The sequence below is a fragment of the Amblyomma americanum genome, chromosome 5 (assembly GCF_052857255.1).
Source record: "Amblyomma americanum isolate KBUSLIRL-KWMA chromosome 5, ASM5285725v1, whole genome shotgun sequence".
Taxonomy (NCBI): domain Eukaryota; kingdom Metazoa; phylum Arthropoda; class Arachnida; order Ixodida; family Ixodidae; genus Amblyomma; species Amblyomma americanum.
Genome location: NC_135501.1, coordinates 16747469 through 16763960, shown reverse-complemented (window position 1 = coordinate 16763960; position 16492 = coordinate 16747469). Strand labels below are relative to the sequence as shown.

Below are 16492 nucleotides of genomic sequence, written 5' to 3'. Positions count from 1 at the left end.
CGAGCAAAACGAAATTTGTTTACAGGAAGTAATGAAAACTTCATTATTTGTTCATTAGAGATGGTTGCATGTAGTTGTTGTCATAAGGAGTACTAGTAGTTCGTACGACCCACTTCGTTTTGTTGCTTAACAAGAACCAATAATTAACATTAGCTGTATAATGCAAGACTATTTTCTGAAAGCCTGGCCATGACGGCGGCTTTTGGATGGAGGTGTAAAGCAAGACACTCGTGCACTGTGCAATGTCAGTGCATGTTAATGAGCCCTAGGTGGTTGAAAATTCTGCAGCCGTTCACTACGTCATCACTCAGCCCTAGCCGCTTTGGAATGCTAAGCTCCATAAACCAGACCTATTTTATGAACAACATGTTGGTCACGAAAATTACACTAGTTGCAACCCTCATAACATTCACCCTAGTATGGAGTATGCATCATGTGCATGCAATGGTAGCCATTTAACGTGAGCCGAACCCAGAGTCTGCTCCTTCAATAATGCGTGTGTATCTGTTCAGGGCTGTTCCGTCTTGGTAGAGGTGTCCTTCTTAGGTGCTCTTGAGTTTCCCACAGAATGGATTCTAGCTCAAGGCAAGGTGCTTGGCCAGGGCGTTGCCGATGGCCACACCTGACACCTCTTCCCGGTTGCTTGTGCACACCGGCTGAGGCCGCCTTTCATCAGCGCTCTGCACCCCACCAAACTAGCTTGAATCACAGTGGTCATTGAGCTGCTCACAAACTTTGTACAGCACACAAGCAGCACGGATCAGATAACTGACATTGTGGATGTTATCCTCAAGGTTCTTCAGTACCATTCTAAAGCGCCCCTTGACACGTCTAAAAGCATTTTCAACAACACGTCTGGCACTAGGCAGCCGGTAGTTAAAGGTCTGTGAGGGGACCCAGAGGCACCTTAAAAGGGAACAGCTTCATCAGCTGCGTCTGCAAGGAGAAAGCTTGATCACCAAGAAGAATTGCGGCAACTTCCACACCTTTAATGAGTTTTGTTTCTTGTCGGAACAGCTCACTAGCCAGAGTAGTTGGCAGTCGAGACTTCTGAAAGAGTGCCGCGTCATTGTTCCTACCAGGGCTCCTAACATTCGTGCATAGGAACCTGTATGTGTGGTCGATGACAGCAAGTATAATGACACTCTACTACCCCTTATAATTGTGTTAGACTGCAGCTTCTCGCTTTGGGGGGCACACCTCTATATGACAGCCATCCACTGCACCGACACCTTGAGAGAAACCACAGACTGCTGTGAATTTACACATGTGCTCGTAAAGCTCAGCTGATGTTGGGAAATGCACAAATCGTGCTTACAACTGCTCCAAAACCACGCCGCAAAATTCGTGAATTATTAAATTAACCGACGCAGTGCTCACGCCAAACAAGTTGGCAGCAGTCCGCTCTTCTGTTGATGTTGCGAGGCGGTACAAGCCGATCGCCACGCGTTTCTCTGGCGGAATCGCTTTCGCAATATTGGTATCTTGCCGGCTCATGCTTGCACAAACAGCCACCATGTACCGGAATGTGCCGCGGTTAATCCGAAAGTTTTCTCGGAGTCCGCTGTCCGGAAGGTGCGGAAGCGTGGTCTCGTATTATGAGTGTGGGGGCGGGTACGCTGACAGATTTCGCTCACGGACGCACAGGTGCGCTGCCGCCAACAAAAAGTGCTTCGGCCGCCTCCGGTGTCTCCTCCTCCTCTCTTCAAGCATGACAATTTCAGCGCTCAGCGCCAGAATCTGCACGCTGTTGGATCTCAGGAAGCGTGACTGGACCGGAGAAGAGACGGGGATGATCGGAGGCAGAAAACTGGGAAAACTTTATACAAGGACAACTTACAGTATGTACAAGTACGGGCAACTGAGAGTGCTTCTCAGTAAAGAGAGCTTCTTAAGAGTCGGGAGTCTTTGATACCTCTCAAGAAGGGGGCTCCCTTGGCATCAAACCAGCAGCTCCTTAAATACTCTTCGTATTTCCCAGATCCCTAGCTGGGGAATACAGTTAGAAGAATGATGTCCAATCACACGATGGCACTGATGGTACCACCCACGGTAGGGCGGTCCTGATGCTTCTTCGCAGCTCGGTCGAGAGAAAGAGAACAGGACCCGGTCACGTTGTCGTCCCCGCGGCTTCCAGGTGGCCGCGCACGCGCGTCCGGAGGGCAGCTGCATGACACAGGAATGCGGGCTGTCTCCCCGCAGGTGTCGAAAGAGCTTGACTGGTGACCGGAACGAGGAGGCTTTGTCGCGGGTGCGGCACTCGGGCAATTGTTCAAATCCAGCGTGACTAAAGGGGACCACTGGGCGAGGACCGGAACGAATACGCTTATGGTCGTCGCTGGCATTCCTGTTGAGCACTATCGTTGCTATGGGGACGCTATTGTTGTCGTCCCCTCTGGCAGTCCTGCAGTCACGTCTCTTCGCCGAATTCCACGGCAGGAAGTAAGCGCGATCACAACAGCACCCGCGCCGCCATATATTGCGCGCGGAAGATGAACTGCTCGCACGTAGCTCGGCTGACTGGGCGTGCCAGGAACCCGATGCTTTTTGGGAGCCTCTCTGATGACCTTCAGTGCCGAAGCTCGCCATCGCTTCCCCTCGTTAGGTGGCTGTTTTGGGAAATTATCTGCAATGCTAGCCAAAAGGGGTCACAGACGCCAAACCACACCTGACAAAACCACATTCCTTCAGAACCCACTCAAACCGCCAGACCAAAACTCAGGGCCAAAATTGCACTTAGCAAAAAAAAAAACTTCAACTAACACTTCAAGAGATCAAATGTTTTGCCTGAATGAACACATGATTTCAATGACTTCTTTTTGTCTTGGAGAAACACGGTACAGTTTGCTCTTGATTGGCTGTTCGCTGGACAGCTGAATGTCGTGTTCGACGAGGGTTGTTTTTCCTGGCTTGTTTGAAAACACCGCCTGAAAGTCGCGGAAGACGTTTTTCATGTCTCCTCGTTGATTTTCCGACAAACTGGCTCTTCGTCGATTGAATTTAGCAGCTAATTCCCTGCCTACTCGTCCTCATGTATGACATAAGGTATGTCTGAGATCTCTTCCTCTGGCATGCTCAGCGCCATGTTAACCATGGCCTGACGCTGCACATAAGGCTTCATGAAAATACTGTGGATTATCCGATTGTGTTTGATCTTAAATTTGACCTCATAGTTGGTGTCCGAAAGATTGGACACAACCTTAGCTGGCCCTTCCCCTTGCACCTCAAGCTTGTTCCTTTTTGACGGACGCAGCAACATCACCTGGTCACCAGGTTGAAAGGTGCGCTTGCGTGCCGATTTGTCGTAGTACACTTTAGACAGTGACTGCGCTGCGCTTCCACGAGGTCTCTGGTTTTCGCGTCTTTCCAGTAGTTTCAGGACGTATTCCACTACACAGGAATCCTCTTCGTAACCCTCCCATTACTCCCTTAGCATGCGCAATGGGGTCCGCAAGTCACGCCCGTAGACTAGTTCAGCGGGGATAAATCCTGTGCTTTCGTGGGGGACGGATCTCATTGCAAAGAGTGCTGCTGGAATGCAGCCTTCCCAATCTCCCTTATGCTCAAAATACAGAGACCTAAGTGTCCGCTTTAGCACTGAGTGCATACCCTCGACTGGATTTGACTGAGAGTGGTGAATGGAACTGCGGATTATTTTAATCCCACACCGTTCAAAGAACGTTGTTGTCAAGCAGCTTGTGAACACGCTCCCGTTATCGCTTTGTATCTCTGCAGGGAACCCCACGCGATAGAAAATTGACAAATGGGCGTCTACAACACACGCATAGTTATGTCAGAATGAAGCGACAGCCAGAGTTGGACGCTGGCAGTGGGCTGACAGTATCTATTACAAGACGCCGGAAGGGCTCTGTAATTATGGGAACTAGTGTCATGGGTGCTTTCCATTTATCCGTCGAGTTGTCGCAAAGATATAACAAGCTGTTCCACATCTTTCCAGCAGCGAGGCCAGTAATATTCGAGGGCTAATCTAGCTTTTGTTTTCTTTATGCCCAGGTGGCCCGCCCATGCATTTCCGTGTGCGAGCTCTAGAAGCTGCCGCCTGTACTTCTCGGCCACTAGGAGTTGCTCATATGCGCGTCCCTTTGAGTCGCAGTATTTCCGGTACTGAAGGCCTGATTTCTCATGAAAGCTGATGTTCTTTCTGGCGACTCCCTCTCTCACCTTATTGCTTAGAGCTCTTAACGATGGGTCGTTTTTCTGCTCTGCAATTAGTGCTTTCCTATAAACCTTAGTCAACTCCTCCCAACAAGTCGAAGGAGGTGTTAGTATCGAACCCTTCGCGTTGGTTCCTCTTGCCCCATTCTCTACAGAATCGGCAGTTCCTTGGATTTCATGAGCTACCGCCTATTCGGGAACACCTTCATGGTGATGGTCATGGTCATGCGGTTTAGACGGATCAGTTTTTCTGCGCGGATCCCCCGGCTGGTCCGGAGAGTGGTTCGGTGCCTGCTCATTTTTCGGAGCGCAGTCAAGTTTCTTTGCGAGCTTTCGTGCTCGAAAACGTGTTAGCGCCATACAAGCCAAGCCCTAGGTGAAAGAGAGACCTTTCTCTTTCAGCAACTGCTCGGATTTGTTCGAAAACAGGCAGGGCAAGTGTGTCGGCAAGTTCGCGCTAACTGCCGCTTGTGTGTCTAGCCTGCCAAAAGTCCTCTCTGGAGTCACCTTCGCTACAGGCAAGCATGCACTCTGTTCTTCGGCGACCTGCTTAATCCAGGCGCATTCGCCGGTGTAGTCTGTGGAGGAAACACAGGACGGGTGAGCAACATCCATGGTAGCCGTTGAATTCCGCCGTGCCCTGAATTTCTTGCCATTTATAACCACGTCCCGCATGTATGCCTCCAGCAATTTAAGGTTTTTCCCCGACTATAGCATGCATGCGAACGCCATCTTTTGCTGTTTGCAGTTCCCTGAGATGTGACCCTCCTTGTTGCAATTATAGCAGACAACGGGCTTTCGCGCTTCAAACGCGCGAGCTCCAGGTGCCTGTGTTTTCGGCGAATCGGCAGATTTGGGTGACTCCATCTTCTTGTCGCTACTTCCTCCTTTTAATCCCGCTTCCTCTGTTTGGCGATCTCGGCGTGCTGGTGGCACCATTCCGGCCGGGGATTCTCTTTAAATATGTTTCTCCCTTTCCTAACCTGTTATTGTACCCTGCCTTGCTTTGGAGGTTTCGGCGAACGTAATACTCGTCTGCGAGCTGTGCTGCTTTGTCTAGGTCTATATCTGTTAGCCTATCTTGCAGCCATATCCTCAAATCTTCTGGATGCGCGATAGTGCTGCTCTAGTGCGATGCACTCCAGTACCTTGTCATGACTTCCGTGCACTTCAGCGGTATTAAGCCACTCGTTTAGGTTGACTTTAAGCCGGTTCGCGAAGTCAGTATGCGACTCTCCGCCTTTGTTTGCCTGCCTGAATCGCTGCCTAAAGGCTTCAACAGAAAGCCGCTACTTTCTAAGCAGTGCGCTCTTTACCCTCTCGTAGTCATCACACTCTTCCCGTGAGAGGCGAGCCAACACTTCGACCGCCTTGCACGGAAGGAGAGGAAGTAACTTCTCAGATTAAGCGCTCTTGTCGATGTGCACCTTCCCGCATGTGCGTTCGAAATTTACCAAAAAGAGTGCAATATCGCCTCCCAAGCGGTATGGTGAGACGAGATCCTGCAATCTCTGCCTCCCTTGCTCCTCTACCGAAGCTACAGGGCTAAGACGCGCCACATTTCCTCCGTTCGACGCGATTTCGAGCTCCTTCATTTTTCGAGCATGTTCACGGACCTCCCGTCTCTCTAGAGTCAACCGAAGCTCTTCTTTTTCTTTCTGCTCGCCCAAATCCCGTCTCTCTTAAGCCAACCGAAGCTCTTCTTTTTCTTTCTTGCGTCCAACAATCGTTTCCAAAGCCTCGTCAACCTCCTCAGTAGTCACCTCCTCCTGCCGAATAACCTCGATAATTTCTTTTTTCTTTTCGCAGAACGTAGCGAAATCCCAAGCTCCTGGCAAGTTTCGAGCAGGTCCTGCACTCTTAACTTCTCCATCGTGAGTTCCCCCATACGTTAGCAAGCCCACTAAAACAAAAGCCCTAGCCTGAAGTGGACAAAGCAGTTTCCCTAAATCAATTTCCCAGACAACAAGAATCCGCACCTAGCATCTGCCTGTGCCAGTACGGTCTGGCGAAATGAACGGAAAACATTGGGCACTCACCCTGCCAAGGTATAGCTGACGCCTGTCAATCCCGTAGCTGCCAACATCCGTTGGAGCTGGTAACTTAACTTGGACATCCCGCCGCTGTCATCCAGTTGTTGAGATTCAGGTAGCGTGACTGGGCCGGAGAAGAGACGAGGACGATCGGAAGAAGAAAACTGGGAAAACTTTATACAAGGACTGTTTACATTATGTACAAGTACGGGCAACTGAGAGTGCTTCTCAGTAAAGAGAGATTCTTAGGAGTCGGGAGTCTCTGATACCTCTCAAGGAGGGGCTGCTATCCCGGGCATCAAACCAGCAGCTCCTTAAATACTCTTCGTATTCCCAAGATCCCTAGCTGGGGAATACAGTTCGAAGAATGATGTCCAATCACACGATGGCACTGATGGTACCACCCACGGCAGGGCGGTCCTGATGCTTCTTCGCAGCTCGGTAGAGGGAAAGGGAACAGGACCCGGTCACGTTGTCGTCCCCGCGGCTTCCAGGTGGCCGCTCACGTGCGTCTGAAGGGCAGCTGCATGACACAGGAATGCAGGCTGCCTCCCCGCAGGTGTCGAAAGAGTTTGACTGGTGACCGGAACGCGGAGGCTCTGTCGCAGGTGCGGCACTCGGGCAATTGTTCAAATCCAGCGTGACTGAAGGGGACCACACTGATACCGCACTTCGTCCTGGCGAGGACCGGAACGAATACGCTTATGGTCGTCGCTGGCAATCCTGTAGAACGCTATCGTCGCTATGGGGACGCTATCGTCGCTGCTTCCGGCATTCCTGTTCGAACACGTGGGGACGCTATTGTCGTCGTTCCCTCTGACAGTCCTGCAGTCACGTCTCCCCCAGAGGGCTCACCTACCCTCGCGGTGGTCTTCATGGCATCCTCCCCATGCCCCACTTCGCCGAATTCCACAGCAGGCATGATGCGCGAGCACAACAGCGTGCTCGCGCAGAGGAATCGCCCGAAAATAATGGCTCCTAATGAGAGGCTTTGATTAGCGCCTTTATGGACGAATTCTCTGCCGTTTTTTGAGCAGGCAGCCTGACTCGCGGCAGGCGCTCTTTGTATGGGACGACGCCGGACCGCTAGGGTTAGAGCGTAGGTCAGCCATGATAGGTCAGTCGCGGGGTAGGTACTTGTACAGCGTGTTAAATTTTGCTGGTTTTTTTTTGCTGTTCCTGTAGTTTTTGGGTGTTTTCAGTTGTATATTTTGCGTGTGTTTAGATAGACTTTTTATGTATGTGAATTACCTTGTGTGTTTGGTTGTTGGCAAGAGCTAGCCTGTGCGACCGGGCAGATGACGTGGGCTTGAAACAGCCGCGCGTTGGGTAGACTCTCGCTCTTTCCCCTCAGTTTGAACGAGTTAAGCCTCCTAAGAAGGATATTTCAGATGAAGGATACCTTCATGATTCTTGAATTAATGCTAGAAAAACTTTCTGTACTAGGACTTCCTGTTATAATGATGGGTGATTTTAACATTAACTTGCTTCGGCCCCCACATGCATCTGGCACTTTCGTTGATATTTTGTCCTGTTATGGCTTCTCCAATGTTATCAATGCCCCAACCCGTGTCACTGTCAATACTGAGTCATTAATAGACCTCTGTTAAGTTCCGATCACGAAAAAAACAATGGGGCTCGTGTTTTTGCCAGTGGCATCAGTGATCATTTTTATCTTTTTCTATATTGTACCAAGAGGGCGGTGTACAGATTGCCGATGCACAAATACCGCACGCACTACTCGAATGATAACAAAGAGAAGTATTGAACACTACCGATCTCTTGTAGCCGCTGTAGACTGGCACGAACTGTTAGCACTCCAAAACCCTAAAGACTTTTACGAACGATTCCTAGAAAAATTAATAGAACTATATGATATCGCATTCCCCCTTGTTACAGTAAAGAAAAGCAAAAGAGGAAGAAAACCTTGGATTACTTGCGAGCTACTGCTAAGAATAAAAGCTGGAGATGCTTTTTTTCACAAATTCTTATCATGCAGAGATAAAGGGTTGTTCGCGGAATACAAAAATGCAGAAGTTGGGTACTGATATAAAGAATGCACGCATTCGATATTATGGCAACAAATTTGATGACATTTGCTATGATCCTCAAAGGTCTTGTCGCGTTGTAAAAAGTTTACTAATAAACGTCATACCTTTACACCCGCTGAATTAAATATCGATAACCAAATGTTTAATGGTGCTGCTTTGAGCAATGAGTTCAATAGACATTTTTTAACATTTGGACCTTTTACTGCTCGTGGTTCTTATGAGGCCGAAGAGTATGTTCAATGTAACCCATCCAACTCGATGTTTCTTTACCCGACCAGAGAAACTGAAATTGTTTGCCTAATCAACGGGCTTAAAAATAGCAGTTCTTCTGATTGTGATGGCCTTTCTGCAGTGCCAATCAAAGCTGTTTCTGATATTCTCTCTGAAGTCCTATGACACTTAACAAATCAGGTATTATCTAACGGAATATTCCCAGAGAAAATGAAAATCGCTAAAGACATAGTTCTTCACAAATGCAATGCTGACGACTGTATCAATAACTACCGCCCAATATCGGTGCTCCCGCTGTTTTCCAAAATAGTAGAAAAAGTAATTAATACAATGTTAACTAAGCACTTAACTTTAAATGCGCTGCTCTATGCAGCTCAGTATGATTTCCAGAAGAGAAATCAACTAAATCTGCACTAGTATTCATTAAAGATAAGTTAACATATAACATATAAATGCAGTTGTTTAACATAGGGATTTTTCTGGATTCTAACAAAGCTTTCGACTCAATTAAGCAATAAATACTTTTACAAAAATTACCGCACTACAGAATAAGAGGCATCGCACTCAAGCTTTTTCGCAGCTATTTGTCCGACCGTTCTCAATTTGTCGTTTTGAATGACATTGCCTCAAATTCGGAGTTCATAAAATATAGGGTTCCTCAGGGTTTCATCTTAGGCCCTTTATTATTTCTTATATATCTATTTATGACGTCATTGCTATCCCTGTATCATCTAATTTATTGCTCTATGCCGATGACACTAGTGCGTTTTTTGCCTCACAAAACTTACCCGCTCTAATGTTTGTGGCAAACAAATGGCTTGAAGATCTGTCGGAATGGCTTTGTGCCAACCAGCTGATGGTAAATGTTAGTAAAACAAAATATGTAATTTTTTCAGCTCTCAACAAACCAATAATTAATTCTGTCCCACTTTCCTTCCAGTCTAGCCCCCTAGAACGCGTTTCAGTGCATAAATATACAGGCCTGCTGTTTCACGAAAACCTCCATTGGTGTTACCATGTAGACCTTGTAACCAGCAAAACTGACCGATACATTGGTATACTAAATAAATTTCTTCCCCTTCTCCAAATATATTTGAGCAAGCAACTATATTTTTCCACTGTACAGTCTCGCATGCAGTACTGTTTATTAGTATGGGGAGTAGGCACAAAAACAAGCATGAAAAAAATTTATATTCTTCAAAAAAAGGCTTGCGTTTCATTTACAATTTCATCAAGATATGACTCTGTTTCAGCGTAATTTAAAAGAAGTCAGATATTAAGTATAACAGATATTAAGTAATCCTAGCCACACGATTGTCAAGGTGGCTAGAGCAGCACGGTTCTTATCACCCAGCGCAAATCGGCTTTCGTCCATATATTGGTACAGAGGACGGGTTGGCTGTCTTAGCATCTGCAGTTCTGTCATCTACCCGCAGCCGCAATGTGCGTACTGTTTTCGCGATGGACGTTGAAAAGGAATATGAAAACATCAGTCATGAAGCCATTCTGAACTCCATTGACATGCTTCATCTCCCTCTAAGAGTGCGTAGTTTTGTCGAATCATTTTTGGAAGGCAGAAAACTTGCAATACGCCTCAGCGGCGAAGCGGTCGGATAATTTGTTCCTCTCTGCGGCGTGCCCCAGAGATCAGTATTGTCGCCGATGTTATTTAATATTGCTTTCATCCCGCTCGCTTGGCGCTTACATGGCATCCGTGACATTAAAATTTCTTCAGTACGCTGAAGACATCATGGTGTGGAGCACTCACCAAGGCGCCAACCTTAATGATGATGTCTTAGATGCCGTATTATCAAAGAAAATCTTCATTCCGTCCTATGAGAAGTCCTGTAAAGTGTACACTGTTTCCTCTCATATGTTTCTCTGTAGGTTTGCCATGGATTTTGCCTGGACTATTTCGTTGCGTTTTTTTGCAGTTTGATTTTCAATTATTTTCATTGTTGACCTTTTTGGCTGTTTCACTGTGTGCTGACTCGTGTCATGCTGCCAGCTGTTGTAAAATAGGGGGGCAGTCGCCTCGTCAAGCTGCTCTTCGCAGCAGCTTTTTGCGGCTGCTCCTTTTCCTTGTACCGAGGGAAAAAAAAACTCATTATTATTATTATTATTATTATTATTATTATTATTATTATTATTATTATTATTATTATTATTATTATTATTATTATTATTATTATTATTATTATTATTATTATTATTATTATTATTATTATTATTATTATTATTATTATTATTATTATTATTATTATCTCCGTACTCAGGAGGCTGCCCTTCAATCTGCTTTGGATGTTACCTGTAATTACGCATCATCCATCGGACTTCAGCTATCCGTGCATAAAACAACATACACGTCAATCGCCAACCGCTGGGGACGCCGTAAACTTGCTGCAAGTCCAATCCGTCTTTGTCTATCAGGCACCCCACTACAGGAAAGTCCGAGCGTAAAAATCCTTGCTTAAAGATTCACCAAACTGGATCAGCGACTGCATGGCTTTCTCAGGAAAAAGGCAAGCTATTCAGACTTTGGGTTTGATTAGAAGAATTGCCCCTAAAGCTGATGGCGCAGGCTCGTTCGTTGCACGGCAATTGGTGAGGGCAGTTCTGCAGCCAAGTATTCTTTATCAAGCCCAGTTTCAACATCTTACAAGAGCCCAATGGGATCGCCTTGAAACCGTGAACCGAGAGGCTATGAGGACTATTACGTGCCTTCCACGCATCACACCGGTAATAGCTTTATAAGAGAATGCGCAGCTCAATACCATTGATGAGCTGGTGCAGCAGCGCCGTGAAGCGCGCAGCCTTAAGGCCAGTCTATTGCACTCCACGCATGCACTGAGGACTTATGCAACGTCGCACTCCCTTCTTCAGCCGCCAACGCCAGTTCTTCCCCCATGAAAATTTGTACAGCTCAGCGAAAACAAGCCAACAGACAATGGCTGGCCAACATCTGCTCATTCGGCAATCGTTGCTTCGCCACAAATTTGAGGAACAAGATGCTTGCCGGCCTGAAGGATCCATTGTTCCCTACGTAGACGCAAGCATACAAGGCTGCAAAGCAACAACAGCTATCTACAGCCTGTGCAGACCTGCCCTGAATCAAACCTCTTGGTTTCAGCTTACGGAACCCCTTCGTCCTCTAGTGCTGAGCTCGTTGCGGTTCAAGAAGCACTCTGCTGCGTGGCCGACATAACTATGCTCCCTGAGGCCCGCGTTGTCATCCGCACTGACGCCCTTCAAGTTGTCTGGTTGCTACGACGTGTTAGCCGCTGTCCAACGAAAATTCAGGACATCCACTGGCCCAAGGCACGCATCCCGCAGCCATTACGTATTGAATGGGTCCCGCGGGATCTGCTGACCTATCAAAGCCAGGTAGATTTAGCGACCCGCCTTGCGAGTACAAACTCATCACCGCCTCGGCTCCTTCATTTGGACAATTTTACCCTCATTTCATCAGGAAACGAACTCCTCAGGCGCCGCACACGTGCTCTCATCCCTCCGTGTGCGGTAACCCTCCCCCGCGGTCTTACACGTGCAGAAGAGGTTGCGCTTAGGAGGATCCGTGCCGGGGTTGCCCTCACGCCAGCCATCACTCGGAAGTGGCCTCAGTACCGAGAATTGTTTCCTCGGCCAGGGTGTCCGATATGTAAACACGAGGACATTGAGGCCGACATTCATCACTTACTGTGGGACTGCCCAGCTCTCAAGACTACAAAGATCCGGCACCTGATGGTAGCAGGTCTCTCAACAAGCAACCCTGCTTCATACATTGCCTGGACGCAGGGACCGTACCGTCGTTCTCTACTGGACTTCATCAAATCAGCTAACCTTTTTTCATTGATTTAATCTTTACTACATCATTCATCACACCTTGACCCATCACTGATGTCCTGGTTCAATAAATTTCGCTTAAAAAAAGTATAACAGCACTGTATAATCAACGACTGTCCGAATTTATTTACATGCAATACAAAACTGATTGTAGTGCGTTTTTAAATACATTTACCAATACAAATCCACACTATTGTTTAAGAAATCAACTTTCTAAAACCTCGAATAAGAACCGGGCATAGTGAGCAGTTAATTCACTGGCAAATCCTGAACCTTCTGAACAGTTACCCTTGCATATTTGATCTTCTTGAACAATCATCCTTGTCATCTTTCAGAAAAAAAAACTAAACTATACTTTGTGGAATGATTATGATTATTTGTGCCCTATTCCTGCTGTGTCCTCGCATTTGATCTTGAATCTGTTCGTTTGATGTACGTAAAGTGTTGTATTTTTTTTAATGAGTTTGTATGTGCAATGTTTCCGCGACCAAAGACTGAAAGTTTTGTTTTGCTCCATGCCCGCCATCTTGTGCTGCACATGTAATCTGTAGTGCCGAAGGCCCTGTCAGGTGACTTACGTCACCTTTAGCCTCGGTCTAATGGCAAACTTGTATTTCCTAAAAAAAATTCTATTAACCCAAACTCAAGCCGCGGCTTTGGAAGCCACTGCACCCGGGAGTGACGCGAAGAACGTGGCAGAACACGCGCAAATTCTCGACGCAGCGCCCGTAATCGGGCTGGCAACGGAGATGTTTGCCGCATTGGCCCCTCAGATAGGTTCAGTGGCTGGCGCCAACCAAGCCGCAGCATCGGCGACAGAATCGCGTCCGCGGATAAATATGTAGCTCACCTCCTTTTCCGAGTACACGGACGCAAAATCAGTCCACGAGTTTTTCCAACAACTCGAGGGCTACCAGATGGCTCTGGGCGCCCCAGATGACGTGATGCTAGGGCAGGTCGCACCTGTTGCACTCGTCAAGAACGCGGCGCAATGAAGGCGCTGCCAGCCTACCTTACAGTCAATGGCATACTTCAAAGACCACTTCCGTGCCGAGTTACTGCCGCCTGACTACAAGCACCGGATGCTGGAGGAGCTCGCGTTTCGCACTCAACACCCAGAGGAAAGCCTCCTCGACTACATACGCGCAATGCAGGAGCTCTACAAGAGGGCAGATCTGACGGCAACCGACCAAGATCAGGTCGCACGTGTGATCAGGCAGTGCCATCCACGCTTCAAGCTGTGTTTGCCGGGCTGTGGTTTTACAAGCCCCCAGGCCTTAGCACAGGAGCCCAAGGCCGTGCAGGTGGATCCACTTGCCGAACTGCGTTACCAACCTTCCCCCAGGGCAGCCGAATCGCCAGAACCGGGATGCGCCAGGGATGGAGGTCGAGACTCCGTGACCGGGGGCCGGGGCGCAGATGCAATGGCCGTGGAAAAGCGGGCAGAATCCCCTGCTACCCCTCGCGCCCATGACCTCTATGCGTTCGAGCAGACGCATCGCGCTGATTACAGAGGTCGCGCGCCGTGCGAGCGCCCGGAATGCGTGGAAAGAGGGGAGAGTCGTACCCAACCGCTTCGTGGTACGTTGGGACCCCCGTACGCGTGGCGGGGGAACGACCGCCTTTTCTGGATCTGAAACCAGCCCGGTCACCTGACTCGCGAGTGCCAAGCTAGGCGGGCACAGGGAAACGACAAACACTTGCTGCGATAAGTGATGGTACCAGCCTTTCGCCGTCAGCGGAAGAATTCCGCGGAGGTCAAGGCGCGAGTCAGGAAAAGAACTCCCGCGCCGCGTCACCTTCCCGCCGCGCAGGCGACAGTGAGGCTCTTGTGCCGCTCGCCTGTAGAGCGCAGGGAGTTGTTCCGCGCCCAAGCTCATTTACGCTAGTGCAGTTAAGCGACAGCTCAAAGGAACCTTCATGGGCGTACGCGCTCAGCGTCGGCACTCTTGGCGTACGCCAAAACCGGTCTGCGCATGCGCACTGCAGGAGCCGCCAGCGAGCTTCGGTGATGCGCCGATATCTGTCCGTGCTAGATATCGTTGTCAGCGCACGGGCTCTCGTGTACGCGTCGGAAGAGGGGTCCGGTTTATAACAATGGGAGGGTCGCAGGCTCTCGGTGACTTTTTCTTTGTGGCTTGAAGCACTTTGAGTTTCCCCGAACTTTTCTTCGAGGTTTCAGCTGTCCTTTCATTGCCCCCACCCAACCCCTTTTCTTCGCGGCTTGAAATTCTCTCCGTCGGCTAGGGAGGGGAGCGAGCCAGCACCAGGAACATGTAGATGCATGCCCCTTTTCGACACCCGTTCCGGCGTACGCCAAGAGCGCCGACACTGGGCGCGTTCGCCCAGGAAGGGCCCTCGGAGTTGGCGCTTTAGTGGGTAGATGTTACTCCGCACTCGTTGACACGGGCTCAACGCTGTCACTGTCCGGTGACGAGGTGTACGAGGCCTGCCGGATAGGTAACATCCGTGTCAGACCGGCCGAAACTCCTTTAAGTTTGGTAGCCGGGGCGGCAAAGGAAAAGAGAACAGTGCGTCTCGTGATGCTCTTTGACGGCAGAAAGCGAAGACATGGCTTCGTCTATCTGCCTGGCTTGCAAATACTAGTCATTCCGGGAAGGGATTTTTTCTAGAGCGGAGGCATTGTGCTGGACATGGGGAAAATGGCTATAGCTACAGCCAGCTGGTCCCCCTCATTTCCTTCGAACGCGCACCCCTTTCCGACTGCCATGCAAAAAAGGCGGCTGCCCGCGTCTGTGCGACAAAAAGCAGGGGCGCTCCCTCGAGATGGTGAAAGACGGTGGGCCGTTCGAAGCAATTATCGCGTCTTTCTCAGGACCCAGTAATATGCGCCGAATGCTTGCGGAAACTTTACTCCCATTTTCGGATTGCTTCACGGAGAAACCGGGCAGGACCGACCTGCTTCAGTACGAGATTGTAACTGGTGATGCATGCCCTTTCAAGTGCGGCCCGAGGCCGTTAAGTGCGCATAAGACAAAGCTTCTCGACTGTGCCCCACGGCTGTGTCACGCCCTTTTTGTTGAAAGTGGAGACGCACAAAGGTCCCGCACCGTGCTGTGAGAGAAGAAAAGCACACCAGCTCGTGGCGGCGACCGCTCGCCTGCCAAGGAGCGAGGCAAAGAGAAATCTGTCTTGGGGAGTAGCGATCAGTAGAGTAGAGCTGATTGAGGCCCGGAAAGCGATGGTCTATGCCAGCGGGATGCTGACAGAGCTTGCGAGTAGTGCAGCTTGCACCGGGAACGCCGAGGGGAAGTACGACGCGTATCTGCAGAGTGATGATGGCTTGCTGCTCCGCTATATTCCCCAACTTGACGAGGAAGAGGGGATAACGTCCCCGTTCCGAGTGGTGGTCCAGAGAAGGTTGCCGAAACGATTCCTGAAGTACTTTCATGACTTAGCGCTGGCAGGCCATGGCAGCGGAAGTAAGACTTACGACAAGTCAGGCTGTTTCGCAACCTGGCCAGGCACGAGAAATGATGTGCTGGGATACACCCGTACCTGCCCGGGATGCCAGCTAGCTAAGCCTCGGGCAGGCAAGCCCGCTGGCGTGATTTGAGCCGGTAGTTAGCAACTACCTATGGCAAGTGGTCGCGTGCAATTTTATGGGACCCCTCCCTCGGTCCGCGCGCGGAAACCAATTCATCCTGGTAATAACGGACCACTATTCAAAGTGGCTTGAGCTGTTCCGCATTGGGAAGATTTTGTCGGAACGCATTTGGGAGTAACTGCTGGAGACGTTCACTCGTTTCGGTTTCCCTTCCGACCTGATTACAGAAAATGCTTTTTATTTCACAAGCAAAGTCTTTGCATACTCCTGTAGGGCGCTTCAAATCCGCCAGAGGAGAGCAAATCCCTACCACGCTCAGAGTAACATAACCGAGCGGGTGAATCAAAACCTGAAGAGCATGTTGGCCGCGACGACTGAGAAGCTCAGAGATTGGGGCGTGCGGTTGTCCGAATTATCGTTAGCTACAAGGAGAACCGTGAAGACGTCGGTTGATATTACACCTGCGTACTTGAATTTCGGGAAAGAGATCGCTTTTCCGGCACAGCATGCCCAAATCGACGTGGCGGGGCCAGCGCCCCCCCCCCCCCCCCCCGATCTTGCAGTACGCGGCAAGGCTACGGGAGCGTCTT

The 16492-nt window shown here is 49.3% G+C and overlaps 1 protein-coding gene across 1 annotated transcript in view; it reads left to right on the top strand.

Moving 5' to 3' along the window:
• The window catches only part of LOC144133721 (cytochrome P450 2J4-like), a 443483-nt gene that overhangs the window by 184710 nt on the left and 242281 nt on the right, over window positions 1-16492 (top strand). The gene's annotated exons all lie outside the window — the stretch shown is intronic.